Here is a 19,866-nt window from a genome sequence, read left to right on the forward strand (position 1 = left end):
CCACAAGGGAAAGGGATGGTGAATTCTATAATCAGGAAGGGGGTTCAAAACCCAGCTATAACTTTAATAGCTAGGTAAGCCTGGGAAAGTTCCAGCACCTTCTGGAACTTTAGCTCCAACATCCAGAAAGGATGAGTATTCAAACTACATTACCTCTATTGCCATTATACCATTAAAGTTCTTTAATTCCATTGTCCTACTTTTCTAAGAAAATGGTTTATGAAATGTTTAAGGACATCTAATTCTTAGAAATAAATTACTCTATAAGAGGCAGTTTTTATGAATTTCCCAAAATGGAGCTCTGGCATGGAAGATTAAAGATGAAATGGAGTCAGATCTAGTTCTTAGGGCACAACTTCCTCTTGGGAATATCTTAGACACTAGTAAAATATGACTCAATTCATTTTATATTACTCTTTCCTTTCAAGGATCCACCCCAAAACAACACTGTCAGGATAACTATTTGATAAATTTTCACAAAGTTTTCCTGGGGAAGTCAGAGGAATCCAGTACAAGGATTTCTTAATCCCATTTCACAAAAAGAGAAACTGAGACAGAGTTTAAGTTGTATACTAAACTGATATAAAAAGCTGAATCAGTTAATGGAGCTAAAATTAATTTAAAAATCACCAGCTGGCAGGGCACCTGGGTGGCTCAGTCAGTTAAGCATCGACTTCAGCTCAGGTCATGATCTCACAGTTCGTGGATTTGAGCCCCTCATTGGGCTTTGCGAGGGGCCCTGCTTCAGATTCTGTGTCTCCCTCCCTGTCTGCCCCTCCCCCACTTACTCTCTCCCTCTCTCTCTCTCAAAACTAAATAAAAACAAAATTTTTTTTAAATCACAAGCTGGTAACACACCAGCAAAAGTGACAAGATGAGATAAGACCAAAAAAAATCAGATTATCAAGGCAGACTCACACATTAAGGAATATATATAATCACAGTATCAAACTTTCCTAATAACCTGAAGCATACAAGTAAGACAGAAGGGAAGCAGGGACAGGTTCAGCACATCGATTCAGTTCCCCAGATTATATTTTTTTGCACATTGGATCACCTCTAGGCTCAGATCTACCAAGCGAGGTCTCTAAGCTGTGTATATTATCACATCACTTATCCGGAAGGAGTCATTTTGATCATGAAGCATTTCTATGTGGTGTTAGTTACATTGTTTTCATTGTGTTTTCCAGGAGCCATGCCCCCAAATCCATACATTCTAAGTTTGCTTGCCATACTATATTGCATGCAACCAGGTTAACTCTGCTAAACACATTTCATTGTTAAGGATCTCTTGCTGGTAAATACCACTGTTTTGTTTGCAGGAAGTCTGTCTTTAGACTAAGTCACCTTATTTCTTCCCAAGGCCATCTCCTCTGGAACTTGACAGAATGGCTTGCAGACTTGTTGTTTAACCATTTACTTGCCCACAAGTAAATTCCAGTTCAAAAAGGCTCCGTGGTACTGGAATGAAAGGCCAGGGTAGTTTCCCCCAATCGCATTCAAGCTGATTTGTGCTGTTGGAAAGCTTACCATATCCAACAACTACTTAAATGATTCTGTTTTGATCAATTTAATCTAAAACCTCCTGAACCACACTGGAATCAATCTCAATATAGTCAATTCTATGCAGTCCCCAAATATTCCAGCTTTGGGGAAGCTCTACAGATTATGTTTATGTTTATTTTAATTTTATTTATTTACTTTGAGAGAGAGGGAGACAGAGGATCTGAAGCAGGCTCTGTCTGCGCTGACACCAGAGAGCCTGATGTGGGGCTCAAACTCACAAACTATGAAATCATGACCTGAGCTGAAGTCGAATGCTTAATGGACTATGCTACCCAGGTGCCCCAGCTCTACAGATTATGATCCACCTTGTTTAGTCCTAATTTTAGTGAAAAATGCTTATATCTCTAGGAAGGGCTTGTCTTGTCTCAGGATAGACTGTCACTTACATGGTATAAATTAAAAGGCAACAAAAAATTTCCTGACCCCAAAATATCATTGCCTTTCAAAATAAGTGCTTGAAAATATACCTCTTAGTTTTGTGAGATTTATTCTTCTGGGTTAAGCATTGGCCTCTCTATACAATCATCTTTCAAATACCTCAAAAAATGAAATAGATTGGGTCATTTACACCCACAATAAACAAATAAGCCACAGTATCATCTTTAGAAATAGGATCTCCCAGAGCTACCTGAGTCTATCAATTGTCTATAGTTCTTAGGAAGGGGGAAGGAGATAGTAAAGAATAGCAAAGGGAATATGAAAGGAAAATGGCAAATTCTGAAGACAGATTTAAAATCCATTTTATGTTAATTACCATCATCTATAGATCTACTTCTGACACAAAATATGTTTAACTAGAGCATGGTAAAATTTTTCTGGTTTAGTTAAATGTATCAAGGACCTAATACAAGATTGACTACATATAATTTTTCCCAGATTATTTTGTTTTATTACTTTTTAGACTGCTTATTTATCTTAGTAGGTAGGCATTTGCTTTATTTTTTACATTGCTCATGGTGGCACATAAGTAAGGCAATATTCAACTTCTAGCAACTTCTAGCCCCCATTTTATTGAACTTGCCTTGGGACTGTTTGGTTTAAACAGGCCTGCTGGAGATCTACTTTTACTTTAGATTTTCCTACCCTTCCCCTTTTACAGCAGACAGTTTAAGAGTATCCCCAAGAGAATTAAAATCATAATATGCTTGACATCTCTAGAATAATCGGGAAAAGAAGGGACACTTGCTTTCTGAAAGATGCCAGTCAAGACAGCCAGATATCCAAAAGCAATCACTTCCTAAATTACCCATGATAACCACTTACTTCTGAGTGAAGTTATAGATAAATCACCCATGACAATTCGGCCAAGCCTCGTAACCTAGCTGTGCCCAGGTTCTCACTGTGAAATAAGGAAAATAATACTAGGTTCTAGAGTTGTACTGAGAAGCCAGTGCTGATATATGTAAATAAAGTCCATGAAAATGTAATTTGCTGTGCAAATGTTATCTAGTCATTAAATATATATTGAGTGTCTACTATCTGCCAGGCACTATTCTGTCCACTGAGTTTGATAAATAAAACACAGTCCCTACTTTAATGAGCTTTCAGTCTAATAAAGGAAAGAAACAAATGGTGTATGGCGATGCAGTGGATTAAGTGCTAGTGTGAAGGGATTGCACAGGGTCGTATGGGGGGTGGCTGCGTCCATGGACAATTAACCCACCTTGGAGACACGGACCACATGCAGTAAAAGATCTCTGAAGACTGGGGCGGAGGGCGGAAATGGGTAGACCAAGGGAATAGATGCAATGTCCTGAGACAGGAAAGAGCGTGGAATCTTTGAAGTCCGACAAATACGCAGGACAGGAGCAGAGAGTGGCGAGTGAAAATCTGGCGGGGCCTTGTCATGATGATTATTTACGCTCCTTTCACATGTGACCACTTGACCATGGCTCCTAGTAGACTCTGAGGTGTCCTAAAGAAAAATTTTAAAGGATGGCATAGAATCAGGATTTAAATATTGAAATAGAAAAGACAGGCCTTGCTCATTCAACAAAGATTTATTGAACATTTAAAATTAAAGTGATGAAACTTCTTTTAATACACAAATTACATGAATAAGGGAGAAAGAAGGTAATTTTTTCACAGATGTTAAGAAGGTAAATTTTTTTTCTTGGAATTCTCAGCATTTAAACGTATAAATTACAGTTTATAAGTTTACTTATGTTTCCAAAGTACCAGTATCAGAATCAACATTCTTCATCACATGTAATCCTGAGACATTTGTAATACGATCTTTTCTTCCTACAGCTAGCAACATCTCTGCAGCTTTCAATAGGTGGCCTTAGGACCCAAGGCCATGGTAACTCTTTGGAGGCTGCCATTCCAAATTAAGTCTAATTGAATTTTCTACTCCTTCCTAGTTCCTGAGTTTAGATATAGCTTCTTCCAGGAAGCCTTCCTTGAGTTCCTTCCTGCCCCCATCTCAGTTATGAGATTTCTCTAGTGTGTCCATAGTGTCTGTGCTTCCTCTTCCATAGTCTTCACCTCACCGTATGGAAATTGTCTACCACTCATCTGTCTCGCCCACCAGAATGTTGATCCCTGATGATCATAACTATGTTCCCATGTTTGTTCTTATCCCCTAAATGCCTGGTACAATAGCTGTCACACAGTGACCTATTTAGCTGAATAACCAAAAGAACAAATGAAGAAACAGGAACTCAAAGGACAGTTGTTGGTTGATTGGCATTCAACAAGTTATAAGTACTGATAGAGCACCTACTCTACGCCAGGAGCAATGACTATGTTGAATTTATTATTTAAAGGACAATAAGGATGATCATGTTTTTGCTATTTTTCTTTGATCCAAATGAAGTGGCCTTGATCATTGAAAATGCTGGATTTTAATAGTTAGTAGGTAGTAAACAGCTTCAGCTTTCCCAAGATGGTCATCTTTGGAATGCTGAAAACCAAGTGGTTGAGAAAACATAGATTAAAATAAGGTATAGTAGGGGCACCTGGGTGGCTCAGTCAGTTAAGTGACTGACTTCAGCTCAGGTCATGATCCAGTGGTTTGTGAGTTCGAGCTCTACATCGGGCTCTGGGCTGACAGCTCAGAGCCTGGAGCCTGTTTCAGATTCTGTGTCTCCCTTTCCCTCTGCCCCTGCCCCACTTGTGCTCTGTCTCTGTCTCTCTCTCAAAGATAACAAATATTTTTAAAAAACTTTTTTAATAAATAAAATAAGATCTAGTAACCCCATGCAAGTAAGGCATAGATAAAATAAGATCTAGTAACCCCATGCAAGTAACCCATAGATACCAGACAGAGAAGAGAGAGAACCCACAAGTCAAGTGAGCTCAGTTTTGTAAGGTTTGTTTATTTATGTTTTCAGAGAGAAATACAAGAATAGAGATCAATGTGGGGCTTGAGCTAATGACCCCTAAAACCATATCCTGAGCTGAAATCAAGAGTTGGACACTTAACTGACTGAGCTACCCAGGCACCCCTTAATTTTATTTTTACTCTTGCAAATAATGTCACTGTGAAAGCTTTTTGTTTGTTTAAGACTCTTTATTTCCAGCTTGTCATTAACATAGTTCATATGTGTTGCATCTATTATAAGGATATTATGAGGGTTACTTAGGCACCAATCTAAATCCTCCATAATTAGAGACAATAAGTATAAAATGATGAGTCGCTAAAGCAAGGCAGTGGCTGTGAGGATGAAGTGTGATGAGTGTTTCCTGGCCCACAGAAGAAGACAGAGCACTGGCTAGCTAGGAATTAAGGAGGATATTCAGGATTGGGGTGTGGTGAACAGGCATTTTAAATCCCTTGATACTTGAGCATATTGGGGTCTACAAAGGAAAATATTGATGAAAAGGGAAAGATGGAAAGTACAGAACAGAGGAGAACAGCTGGGAAATGGTCCCAGGGTTATGGGACCGGAGGGAGGAAACACCCAGAAAGCCCTCTACTCCCAGTGGATGGAACTAGAGAATGCTGCCTTAGGAAACATCCTGACAATGCTTAGAGGAGAGGCCTCTAGGCTGATACCCCTGTCCCGACTTCACCGAACCCTGAGGTCATTCCAAGGGGTTTGGGCATCTAGAGGTTAGGCAAGCTGACTGAATAACTACCTTCTCCCACCTGTACCATTTTTTTAAGCCGATAGATGCTGTCATAAATACTAAAACACAAATTTACCTAAAACTGTAGTGAAATAATTCTAAAAGTACCATGTGGCTCTTTTATTTAATATTAAAAGGAGTTTATTAATGATTCTGAATGATTGGAATTTGAGGTCTAGATAATGTGGAATTTCTGATGATTCCTGAGATAGGCAATAATGTGATGGCTGCAGAGGATTTTGGAAGGTTACTCTGACAGTAGTGGATCAGATGAATTGAAATGGAGAGAGAATAGGGTTGGGAGATTCAGACAAGCCAACCCCAAAAGCCCCCGCCCAACTTTTCACAAGCATCGCTCAAGGCCACACATGGCTAAGACATACAGTCTCTTCCTGAAATTCCCTCTCTGCTTCTCAAAGAAGCAATGCTCCCAACTACCCAAGCATCATTTAAAAGAGCAAATCTGTTTGTTTGTTTGTTTGAAACATCTTCTTTTTTTCTGACTATATCATTGGCTGCAGCGTCAGAACAAAGGGACCTGTACCTCAGTATGGTCACTGCCACACTGTCTTTTCTAAAGTGTGTGTCGGTCTTAACTTTCTAGAACTGCGGGGAGAGCAGCCTACAGTGGCTCAGAAGACAGCACTTGTGGCCCTCTAGTGGGGCTGCAGTAGTTCCAAGTTGCACCGGCTGAACCAAGCGCCGACAAAATACTAAACCACGGTAGGCGAGTATAAGAATGTCTTAAGATGTAATGAGTAATTCCTATAAAAAGTCAAAAAATACAGAAAACATCCAGACAAACAACAAAAACTGAAGCTCAGACAATGAGGCTGAATACAGAGAAATTGAACATGGAGACAGTAGACAATAAAACACAGTTAAAGTTAAATAAGACACAAAAGAAAGATGAAAAGAGCAACATCAAAGTGGCCATCTGGTCTAAATACAGCCGGCAAGACTGCATGACGAGGGAATAGGGGTCCTCTCCCAACGGGCCGATGGCACAGCTGTAATGCCCAGGGTCATAGCACAACCTTTTCCCTGCGGAGTCACCCCACCACGTGCTTTGCTCGCTCAGTTTGGGAATTTGGGGGGCAGTGGTGGTGGCTGTGTTTTGTCAGCACCCAGACTGACCACCTTCAGAATATTACATGTCCTAGAACTTTACTATCTTTTCAAGCACAGTGCTAACAACTAACTGGATACTGTGATGCTCAGATCTGTTCTATCCGCACGCTAATCAGTGCCGTCCTTAACCGTCCTGTTGGGCCCAGACGCAAAGCGCGCTGAGCTTCGGTGGACTCCCGCCAGTCACCCAGCTCGCTGCACATTCCTAGGTAACACTGACTCCACGAAAGCCAAAGCCACACGTCAGCAGGTTACACACAGAGCTGTGGGCTGGTAGTAATCTGTCATACCTCGTGCCCACAGCACACCCCCCCCCCAACAGCCCCCAACCCATCCCCAATCCCCCCATTGCCCCCACTCCCCCTCACTCACTGGAAACCTGGTCTTCAGGACCCGCTCTGCCCCAGAGGGATAGAAATCTACCCTGCCAGAACACCCATCCTCACTGTTTAATTCACATCCAGAAATAATTCCCCCAGTCTGGAGAGTCTTCCTTATCTCCAACCTAAATTAAGAGAAATTTTTTTCCAGTCTGTTTCCCGAAGTTCTAACCTCAGGGAAGATATATTAAAGCTGGCCATTGTCTTTTGTTTAAGAGCCCTCAGTGTCAAAGAACAAGTAAATTTGTTCCTGGTCTTAGAGAATCATCAAATGAATAGCTGGAAGCAATATTAGGAATTGTCTCCTGGGGCGCCTGGGTGGCTCCGTCGGTTAAGCGCCCGACCTCAGCTCAGGTCATGATCTCACAGTTTGTGGGTTCGAGCCCCACATCAGTCTCTGTGCTGACCGCTTGCTCAGAGCCTGGAGTCTGCTTCGAATTCTGTGTCTCCTTTTTTCTCTGCCCCTCCCCCACTCACACTCTGTCGCTCAAAGATAAAGGTTAAAAAAAATTTTTTTAAAAAGAACTCGTCTCCAGCAACTACCTTCCCATTTTCACACACACCCCCACCCCAGCAACTTAAAATAGGAAGGAACTGAGTCCCACAGAGCTGAGGTAACTTATCCAAGGAGACCCAGGGAGCCCATCAAGCTTTACCACCGCACAGCGGACTTCCTTGGTTCCTTTAACATTTCATCAGGTATTTTTCAACTACAAATAAACTCTGAAGTTCTCTCCTAAGTAACAAACTTTACCTAAATGATCACAAACCCTAAGGCACAAAGAGGCTCCCTGTCACTAACAAAGGAGCCAATGAAGGGGAAGTGGCAGGTAAAGAGCAGAGCCAGTTTCTGAGTCCAGCTCTGTGTCCAAAGTCTGCACCGCTTGTCCTTAAAGACAAGGGAGATATTGAAAGTGCTTTTAGTATATGTGCTGCCAAAGCGAGCACGAGAGTGCTTTTAAAAGTTAACAGAGGGGCCCCTGGGTGGCTCAGTCAGTTAAGTGTCTGACTTCAGTTCAGGTCATAATCTTGCAGTTTGTGGGTTCAAGCCCCACATCCATCTCTTGGCTGCTGTCAGCACAGAGCCTGCTTGGGATCCTCTGTCTTTCTCTCTCTCTCTCTCTCTGCCCCTCCCCTGCTCCCACTCTATCTCTCTCAAAAATAAATAAACATTAAAAAATGGTTTTAAGTTAACAGAACATTTTTCCTAAGGTATTCCAATGCTTCTTTTGTAATTAAGCTTCTGCATTAAATATTTCAAGTCTTCTTTACGTAGAAGCTAATCTGAATACTGTCCCTTTTACCTAGAAGACATTGAAAAGCAGAAATCATATTTTTTAGAAGGGTACCATGGGCAAATATGAACTGAATACATTTTATTGGTTTGAATTTGACAATAGTAAGTAAAAAAAAAAAAAAGGAACGTTTTCTCGGCTCTCAGTATGTTCTGCTCATGTTCACCACTGAGCTAACTGTACTTGGAAACCACCTGGCTACACGGCTGGCCCAGATCCAGTCTTCATTCCATTCTGCCTTTCCTGCCATATTTTACATAGCCTGGCTTTTGCCTTCCTAAAGTTTTTTGAAAGTTTCCCCTGCATATTAACACTGCCCTTCATTGTCCACACTTCCAATCTCTCCTCAAAATTAATAGGGTCACTCTGGATTCTCATTCTACTCCCCAAGGATGGAGAATCCTGATGAGTCTGTTCTGCCAAGCTTTGGAAAGTGTCTCTCATTAGTTGACGTATTGTAGTCAAGGCTCTTTTCGTTACATGGAACATAAACTCTCTCATGCTGGATCAAGAAAGGAAGAGGCGCTTATTCAGAGAATGTGAGGAAATCTCACACTCTGTAAGGGCAGCAAGTAAAATAGAATTTTATTTCTAAAGTATTATTATGTTTTATCTGTACTTACCCTTGTGCATTTAATGCCTCAGTCTTCTGTAGAAGATAGTTCATCTGAGTGCTATTTCTTTTATAAGCGTCTAGAGAGCTTTGTTATTTGAGACGGGTGCCAAAGTCAAATGTGTGCCTCATGGGGACAAAAGAAGGGACTTGAAGTGTGAGGCACAAAGGTGAGTCTGGGAAGTTTCTTCTCTCTGGTCTTTTTTCTTTTCTGTCTCTCTCTCCCATGGTATCTCTGTACCTTCTTTCTCATCTCTTAGCACTATTATTATTTCTTTATTCTTTTTTTTTTTTTTTTAGCATCTTCATCGTTCTCTCTCCAAGCAGGTTTCCTATCCTTGTGGATGGGTAGACTCAGTCTCTGAGTATACATGAACTCAAAGCTCCGGGGTTCAGAACCAAATCCCAACAACAATCTCTCTTTTTATTAATTCCAGTTCTCAGGAGGGAATCTGAATGGTGACTGGTCAGCCATAGGATTGACTCAACGGGTCTGGGCTGAGAGCCCACCTCTGGTTTAGTTAGCCCCAATGGGAAACGGATGTTGGAGGCAGGGCTGCTCTAACCAGCAGCTGTGAGGACAGTACTTTCACTAGGAAGGATCAAAACAAGGCCGTCAATCACACGGATGTGGCACGCTCCCCCGTCCTGGCATATGCAATCCTGAAGGTGTGTGTGCATACCTACATGTTGGGAGCATCCCTGTTTGGGCTGTACTCACATTTACCTCCACCCAGCACGAGACGATCCAACATCATATCTAGCCCCTATGTCCAGAGGTGATGCCCTGGAGATATTTTTCTCCAAGTGAAGTCTCTTTCTCTGTAGCTCCACCTTACAATCTTGCAACTAATGGACTAAATGGTAGTCACCACCTCCAAATATATATTAAAAGGGTTAGAAAAAACTTCAAGGGTTAAGAAAAAGGTTTACAAGATGGAACCAGTTTAAAGCATATATGTTGGGGGGCAGTAATAGAAACTCTGCCTCTTTGTCCTACCTACCCTGGACACATCTTGTAGCATTGGGGTCCCTTACCAATTTGGAGGTGAGATGATCACAATAAGGTAAGTTACAGGACTAGTTCAGCAAACCCCAACTACATCAGCTTATGGATGCTTCCTTAGCAAGCTAGTGAATTGCTTTTAGTTTGACACAAGAGAAAGACTGTCCACTGGGAGTGTCCAAAGAGAGGGACACTGGCAAGGATTCCTACCTCTCTAACACATTAGCAATTGTCTTTATAGATATAGTGTATTCTGGAGATTTGATTCAGACTTGGAAATTGCTTGAGACATGAACCTTCCTGAAGTCTTAGTCTGAGTTGAAAGCCATTCATTATCTTAGCTCTTAAGTGAGATTCTCTAGAAACAGAGACTGAGATAGGGAATTCTTGCTCAAGGGATTTATTGGGGAATTGCTCTCAGGAGAAGGGCACGGGACTTCTGTAAGGGAAGTTAGTATATAGACCCCAGAAGACACAGCTATAGTTTGTAGCAATTCTCTCTCTTTATTTTTTTGAGAGACAGAGAGAGACAGTGCAAGCAGGAGAGGGTCAGAGAGAGAGGGAGATACAGAATCTGAAGCAGTCTCCAGGTTCTGAGCTAGCTGTCAGCACAGAGCCATACGCGGGGCTCAAGCCCACAAACCCTGAGACCATGACCTGAGCCAAAGCCGGACGCTTAACTGACTGAGACACCTGGGCGCCCCTGCAATTCTCTCTGATGCCAGCAGCATTCACTCAGTGTCTTAGTTCAAACTCTCAAGAAAGAATCTGACTGTTTTTTGACCAGACTATAATCATACGACACTTAGCCTTGCACTTTACAGTGTATTAAAGAATGCTGTGTAGGCGCGCCTGGGTGGCTCAGTCTGTTAAGCAACCAACTTCAGCTTAGGTCATGATCTCAGTTCATGAGTTCAAGCCCTGTTTCAGGCTCTGTGCTGGCAGCTCGGAGCCTGGAATCTGCTTCAGACTCTGTGTCTCCCTCTATCTCTGCCCCTCCTCTGCTCTTGTTCTGTCTCTGTCTCTGTCTTTCTCTCTCTCAAAAATAAATAAACATTAAAAAAATAAAAATAAATGTTGGCGAGGATACTGAGAAAGAGGATCTCTTTTGCACTGCTGGTGAGAATGCAAATTGGTGCAGCCACTCTGGAAAACAGTATGGAGGTTCTTCAAAAAATTAAAAAAAGAACTACCCTACGACACAGCAATTGCACTATAGGAATTTATCCAAGAGATATAGGTGTGCTGTTTCAAAGGGCACATGCACCCCAATGTTTATAGCAGTGCTATTGACAATAGCTAAATTATGCAAAGAACCCAATGTCCATCGATGGATGAATGGATAAATATGTGATATACACACACACACACACACACACACACACACACACACATACAATGGAGTATTACACAAAAATCAAAAAGAATAAAATCTTGCCATTTCCAACTACATGGATGGAACTAGAGGGTATTCTGCTAAGCGAAATTAGTCAGAGAAAGACAAACATCATATTCACTTATATGAGGAATTTAAGATACAAAACAGATAAACATAAGGTAAGCAAAGCAAAACTAATATAAAAACAGGGAAGGGGACAAAACATAAAAGACTCTTAAATATAGAGAACAAACTGAGGGTTGCTGAAGGGGTTGTGGGAGGGGGGGTCTAAATGGGTGAGGGGCATTGAGGAATCTACTCCTGAAATCACTGTTGCACCATATGCTAACTAACTTGGATGTCAATTAAACAATAAATAAATTTAAAAAATAAAAATTAAATTAAAAAATTAAAAAATAAAGAATGCTGTACATGATTCACCTATATTTAACTAAAGAATATAAAAGTAATTTAATATTAGGAAATGCATTCATGTAATTCACTATAACAACATACCTCAAATGAAATAACATAAAATTGCTAATTCTAAAGCACTTTGTAAATTAAGGCATTTACTCCTGATTAAAACTTATAGTATGCTGCAAATAGGATCAGCTTACTAAAATTGATAATGGATATAAGATAGAAATATATCACAAATGCCTTACCTAAAAGTGAATCATTAGAACCATTCACATTAAAATTATAAGCTGAACAATACTAATAAGACTTCTATTCCACACTATTTGCTACACCTCCATATCCCAATATTTATTCATAAGGAGACAATAGAATCATAATGCTGATGATACAATTGTCTATCTAAAAATATCTAAAATAATTAACTGAGCAACTATTAGAACTAATAGATATAATTTAGTAAAGGTATTAGATTTAAGACCTAAATCCATAGCTTTCCCATATGAAAGCAATAATCAGCTAGAAACAAGAACAAAAAATTTCTATTCACAGTTGCATACAAAAAAGCAATATACCTAAAAATTATATTTTTTAATGTTTATTCCTTTTTTGAGAGACAGAAAGAGACAGAGTATGAGCAGGAGAGGAGCAGGCTCTGGGCTGCTGAGCTGTCAGCACAGAGTCCAACACCCACAAACTGTGAGATCCTGACCTGAGCTGAAGTCAGACGCTTAACCGACTGAGCCACCCAGGTGCACCCCCTAGAAATTATCTTTAAAGCATACAAGAAATGTAGACAGGAAATACTTTACTGGAGGACATTTTATTAAGGAAACTGAGCAAATAGAGTAGCATGTCATCATCCTGAGTAAAAAACTTTCATATTCTAACATTATCAACCTCCTTAAAGTAATTAATTAAGTCAATAAAGTCCCTTTGAGATTTGTTTGTGGTATCTGACAAAATTACAAAGTTCACCTGGAAAAGGAAATGTACAAGAGCCAAAATATTTTGGGAACAGGACAATAAAGTGAAAAGACAAAAAAAGAACAATTTAGTTGAATTTGACCTACTAGTTATCAAAGCTTACTATAAAAAAATAGTATAAAAAATAGTATAAAGTTAGAGCAATACAGTATGATAATGAAGCAGGTATATGAAAAAGATAAGTGAGCCAGAATAGAAATCCAGAAACACAGCCATATATATATATTTAGTATATGATAAAAATGGCATTTCAAAATAATGGGAAAGGATATAATAGTCAAGGTGTTGATAAAACTAGGTACTCATTTGCAAATTGGAATTTATATATTGTATTAGTCATAAAAACATAATTCCAAAAACATTAGAAGCCTAATTTTTTTTAATTATGAAATATCTGTGTAGTACAGAATAAATTTTACCGAGAGAGAGAGAGAGAGAGAGAGAGACCTGGTCTTTGTCTCAGCTCCTGGGAGGTAACCTCTAAACTCTTGGAATTTTCCCAGTGATTGACCTGGCCCTGTTATTCGTGATAGGTCCCTCTGACCAAGCTTGATCATTTTTTCAATGATACATTATTTTTCTATCTTCAGAGTGGCAGAAAATAAAAATCCAGTATTGGCAAGGGTATGATCGAAGCAATAACCTCCTGAACTAGTCATGGGAGAATACTTTGACACAATATTTTTACTCTTGCAATTTGATATCTCACAAAATTTTGAATTCTAGGAATCTACACTGTAAAATCACTCACACATGTGCACCAAGATGTAGGTCCAAGTACGTTACTGTGGCTGATTTCATTCCAACAAAAACCAGAAACAATCTATATGCACATGCCAGGTTCTGTTTTACAAAATAATGACTTACATCCACATGTACTGATGAAAAAAGAGCTTTAAGATATATTGAGGGGGAGACAACTCACAATATAATATGTTTAAATGTACTTTTTTATATAAATTATATGCTGCAATATAATGTAGGGAAAGCCGTATATGGAGAACACTGACACTGTTAACCACAGTGTGGAAGGCTCCACAGACGAGACTTCTCAACTTCCCACCCAGCCCCTTCTGGTAGGAGAGGTTGGAAAGAAAAAACCACTGTGGTTCTGCATATGAACGAGGCTCAGCCTGTTTGGAGGACTCATAAGAGATTTGGGAGCATAAGCGAAGCAGAGGCAATTTCCCGGTCTGTCTGGGCTGTTTCTTTTGGCAAGCAAGGTTGTAGAAAGACTTTTTCCATAGAAATACTCCCACTTCCTGGTGTGGATATGCAGTTGTGGGGCAGCTGGCACAGTAGTGGATTTTTGGTTCTGGCTTCCTGACCCATGCATGGCTCACAGCTGCAGGTGTCCACCTTTCAGCTTGCTGGGTGCCAAGAGTCGATACAGCAGTGACCCTGGTAACTTCTTGAACTTGGGTCACGCCCAAGTCAACAATGAGTTGTTGACTCCTATGTCCCAAGGCAGGCCTGAAGGCAGTGGCTTCCCTAGTGGGTCAGTTCTGTGGTCCCCGCCCCAATATCTCTTTCAATGATTTGTGAGCACTTAACTCCCTATTAAATTTCTTCATGTTTAGAATACCTACAGAGGTTCCTGTTTCCTGCACTTACTAGGTAAGAACAGTGGGATTGGTGCAGGAGCCCAGGAGTCTGCACACCAGGAGATTAACGGATGTATGTTGCAGCCAAATTCCATTTTGAGAAGCAATGCTGCAGGAAGTGAGTGCTTGCCTCCGGTCACCCAAATGGCATCTGAAACAAAGTTGGGTTGTCTTTTCCTAAACACTTCAAGACTTGGGCTTCTACTTAGATGCTTAGCAACAAAAGTGCCTCTGCTGTATAACAGGGCCTCCAATTAGCTACATTAGAGCTCTGAGTTTATGGGACAAATGTCAAAAGAGAATTGCTTAACATATTTTGTTGAAAAGACTGCAATTCATCCAAACTGTAGAGGGACTTGATTCCAGTTGATGGACCTAAAGAACATTTCCACCTAATGGACAAAAAGGATAAGAGTGGGGTGCAGTTAAAATTTCTTTCTCTGGAAGCTGCGTGCAAGAGAGGAGCAAGTTTGAAAAGGAAAGTAATGAATGATGTTTGGGACATCGTGAACTGGAGGTATTAGAAATCCAGCAAGTCTAGAAGACAAAGATCAGGAACTAAACAGATGAGTTCATAACAATCACAGATACAAGAAATAATTCCTGAGATAACATAAAACCTGATTTAAAAATCTTAGTTGCACTACATTTTAAAACCCACCCTCTCTTCTGGCACATCAGCTGGAATTTCTGTAGTCCCATGAATGAGCTCTTAACTCTTGTAATTAGCTGATTTAGTAGGTATTGTATCGACTGTCCACTAGGAGTAGATTCTTTAGGGAAGAAATATTAACTAACAATTGAATTTTCATGATGTTACATAATGTTTGGTTTCATACTAAGAAACAAGTTGCAGATGTGGGGTTTTTTCAGAATAGTAATCAATGTCAGTTTATGATGTTTATGGGTTTTTTTTTTGAGAACACAGAAGATTTTATCTAAAATCACTGAGCTGTCTTGACGTTTCTTGTTTTTTTACATTTTTCTGACCAGTTACAAAAATTGCTTGAAATGTCATATAAAGATGAAGAATTCAGGCATGCAATAGATATTGACTTGTATGTTTTTCACTAACATTTGCTGACCTTTTGGGTCAATATGTTTTGAAGTTTACTTAACAAGTCAGTATAACTTATTTCAGTTTAGATTTAAATTGTTTTAAATTGCCTGAATTTTTCCTTTTTTTTTTTTATAAATATAAAACTACTGCCAGACTATCTTAACATATATGTTAAAAACCAGTTTCTTTGGGAATTAGAAGCGTCCTGCATTATTATGGGTTTTTTTTTAAAATAATAGAAGAATATTTAACATGACCCTTTGTCTTTCCCCCTACATCTCAAGTGCCCTTATTTCCTTTAAAGAGCTATAATGTCTAGAAAGCTGTACAAACAATTAAGCTAAATCATTTTGTAAGCGGTTCTATGAAATGCAAGAGTGATTTTTTTCTTAAAGTCCAAATGTGTAACTCAGCTTACATGAGCATATAAGCATATTTTGCTTAAATTACATTTCCATCTGACAATATTAATTTCATCAAGGAAGCTTAGTACAAAATTAATTATAGCTATCATTTATGTTATTTCATCTTCCCCTTCCATTGAAGCTTCAATGAGAATTCATCAACTGAAGGGCATGATTCACATTTTAACAACAATAATAAAGAAAATAACCCAAACTACTTTCTTTCCCCTCCTACTAGAATTCCGTGACTAAAGACTTATCTCTTAATGTCATCCAAAATGTAATAATATATTTTGAGGATCAGAGGAAATGCTTCCAATGGATATAATGAGAGCACATCTAGTTATATTCTCCTGCTGACAAAGAACATTTCAGTTTCATTGACTTTGGTGAATAACCTCCTGTGATTGTTTGAGAAACAAGTTCTAAGAAAGAATCTGAACAGGCATTCAAAGGCCATACTGTTGAGCATGAAGACAAGGGTATCTGCTTACACTCTAACCAATTCCGGAACACTACGATTTGTAATAAAAATAACCTCCACACTTCACAGATCTTCTCCCCAATCCAGTCCCCCATGAAAGCTCATGCTGACAGTGGAATAAATCCTTCTAGGTACTGGCCATAGAATTCTATCCAGGTTGCAGGAAGTAACCACAGTAGGCAATAACATCATATACCTCAGATATCCACTAAGGTGAGAGAATCCTTGGAAAAGACAGACTTTCTGGGGTGTCCACAGACGTGGATAGTGGTAGGGAATTCATTTTCATATTTTCAATTTCCCTTTGTGTTTCTTCCTAAAGCTGACCTGCCTGAGAACCTGGGAAGGATTATCCTTTCCTATTTATTTCCTTTTATCCTAGTTCCTTTCCTGCCCCACCCTTTCACAGAGACTGGACAGGGTCTCCATATTAGGAATGAAAGTCTCGCCTCTCATCCACTGTGCATTGAACTATGGTGTAAAAATTTCCAGAATGCCAAAGAACAGATAAATTCCAAATATCAGTATAAGCAAGGCCCCCTTTGATTATAATACTAATTCTAAGGTAGAATGGGGAGGCAGACGTGAAGACAGTGCTCTTTAAACAGTCTCACCACCACTTCTACTCCCTAAATCAGTGTCAAAGATGCAGCACTTCTGGGGTGGGGGGTGGGGGTCATGGAAAGACAAAGAAAAGGATATGGGTCAAAACTGAAAGAGGTTATTCGACCCAGGTGACAACATACAGCAAGATTCCCAGGTCTTATCAATGTATCATAGAATAGTATTTGTAAAACCAAACCAAAGGAAGCAAAGAGTATGCTGGGAAACCAATCTGCTGCAAACGCAGCCCCTCTGGATTTTCACCATTCTTGGCAATAACAGCATTTGGTGTCACGATGTCAATCAGACACTTCCTGCGCCCCATCTCCCCTCCTCCAGGCCCACCCAGGAATTCTAGCCAACAAGCTGCACACACTGGTGTAACTTCGGTGGCACCTCATGTCCCTCACTTCCTACCCAGCCTCTGTGCCTACCCAGCCTCTGTGCTGCTGTCCTACCCATGGAGGACACCCACATCTGATATCCACATACAGACCAGGAAGAGAGGGAGGTAGTTAATATTCCGTAGGGTGACCCTTGACCAACAGAGCAAGAGCCAGAGGGTGAATGAATGCCTCTCCTGGGTGGGTAGTTTTTAGCCATTTCACAGGATACTTCATAGGGTAGTCAGTAGGATCAGCTGCCTTTGCCCACAGTGGTGACTCAGCTCGACAACACATTCTCAGATTGGTTTTTCCTCCTTCCCCGCTTCAATCCTTCCTATCTCTGGTCTTTTATTCCTTGGAATCATGTCTCAGAACAAGCCCCCTGCCTGCCAGCCCTTATCCCAGGCTCTGTTGTGGGAGGGAGTCCAGGCCAGGGTGTCTCCACAGCATAATTTGCCCCCTTTATGATTCCAGAAGAGGTAAAAATTTCATAATTACTTCTATAGAATGACAGTTTATCTTTAAGTGAAAGCATTTATGGGTAGCAAGTAAGTCAATGTCTTCTATTTTCTGATATTATTCACACAGGTAGAATGCTGGGAGCCATCTCTGACCTAATGCATGTTTGCAAGGCCTCCCACCATCAGATGGCGACCTGCATCTACACCCACTCAACCCCCACTCAATTTCTGCTTGAGCACCGACCCCCAAGGCACCTGACTGACTGATATCAGGAGTGACTTGTCTTCTTATGCTAAAAATATGTGAATTGTACCTTATGAAAAAATTTGTAATAGGAGTTTCTTCTTTTGTGACCATAGGAGCAAATATTACATTTCCTGAGAAAACCTGTTTTTCTTTCCCTGGAAAATAGGCTATTGACCCCTGCTCACAAAAGAGCTAACTTTTGCCCTTGCTATGCTAAAAAAAAACATTGCCTTGTATCTGAATGCTAAAGATCCCTTCCTTCCCCGTGTGATAAGCATCTAATCATCTACTTCAATCACTATTGATAAAGGTTATGCATGAGTCTTCTACCAATCTATGTTCTGGGAAAATTTTACATACCAAAAAATTTGTCATCAGAAATCATTGTCTAAGGCAACTGCCACTCCTGTTTTGTACCCCATACATTTTTTTCAATAAATACAGCTGACTCTCAGGTCAGTGCAGAGATGCCTGCCTGGTGAGCAGAGGCTCTCTTGCTCCCTTTCACTGACACCGTCCATCCTTCAGGGAGCTCTGGACCTGCTGGAGCTGGACTCTGGCAGTGGAAGAAACATTGTCATTAACCTTTGCCAAAACACTAGCTACTGTAAATAGATCTTCATTTTTGATGTGGGCACAACTCTCTCACAAGTTTGCATTTGTCAAGTACTCCTGAATTCATTTATTCCATGTACTTTTGGCCTTATTGTTAAAGAGATTGTGTTAGAGCTTTATACCATAAATCATGCACTTAGCAGTAATATTTAATTCATCTCTTAATTTGATGCATCTTTTATCATTTACATGCCCTAGAATTCATAGTGGCCATGGAGTTTTTAATGTCAATTTTTATAAAAATGTAAACCTGTATTATTAAAAACAGACCATCCTCTTATATGCAGATGTGAGACAAAATGTTTCCAAAGTGTATCTTAGGATATAAGACCTTAAATTCTAGAAAACCAGCATCATTTAATTAGAATTGGTTCCACTTTTGCAGATTCAAACCTGCTCAAATTTTGTCAAATATATAGTTATAAAAATCATGATTAATCATGAAATAAAATTAGAATATACTTATATGTAGTAATTCTCAAGTATAACTTTAAAAGAATTTGAGATGGCTTCCTCAAAAATTTAAATTAAGGATTAATATATAGATTTGTGTTCAAAAGTGATGGGTAAATTGCTAAAGCATGAAAGCCCAATTTTACAGAGTTGTTTTTACCCCACCTTTATATAATTTTAGCTCTACAAACAAGGGAACTCTAAGTTAATAGATAATAGCTGATAAATTATAATCTTTTTTTTTTTAAAGTAATCTCTACACCACATGAGGCTTGAACTCACGACCCCAATATCAAGATCCCCATGCTCTTCTGACTGAGCCAGCCAGGCACCCCTATCTTATAGTCTTTCTAATATACTTCACAGATGGAGAAATCAAATGATTTTAATAAATAGGTAACAAATCGTTTTCCAATCAGACAGTTTCCAATTCATGCCTTTTACCAAATTAAATGATCATTATGAAGTCATCAGCTGCTAAATAACTTAAAAGTACTTCTTATTATAGATTATTACATTCTTTTGGCATGCGTCGCCAAAGAACTTCAAATAACTAAATGATATTCCAATAGCAAAACTCCTTCCATTCCAGTCAACTTTTGCCAGCAAGTTTCCTCAGTACCTACATCTGACTGATAAAGGAAAGAGGGGACAGGAGAGAAAGGAAAAGGGGGAGAAGAAGGGAAGGAAGGAGAGGAG

The sequence above is a fragment of the Suricata suricatta genome, chromosome 14, assembly GCF_006229205.1.
Source record: "Suricata suricatta isolate VVHF042 chromosome 14, meerkat_22Aug2017_6uvM2_HiC, whole genome shotgun sequence".
Classification (NCBI taxonomy): Eukaryota; Metazoa; Chordata; class Mammalia; order Carnivora; family Herpestidae; genus Suricata; species Suricata suricatta.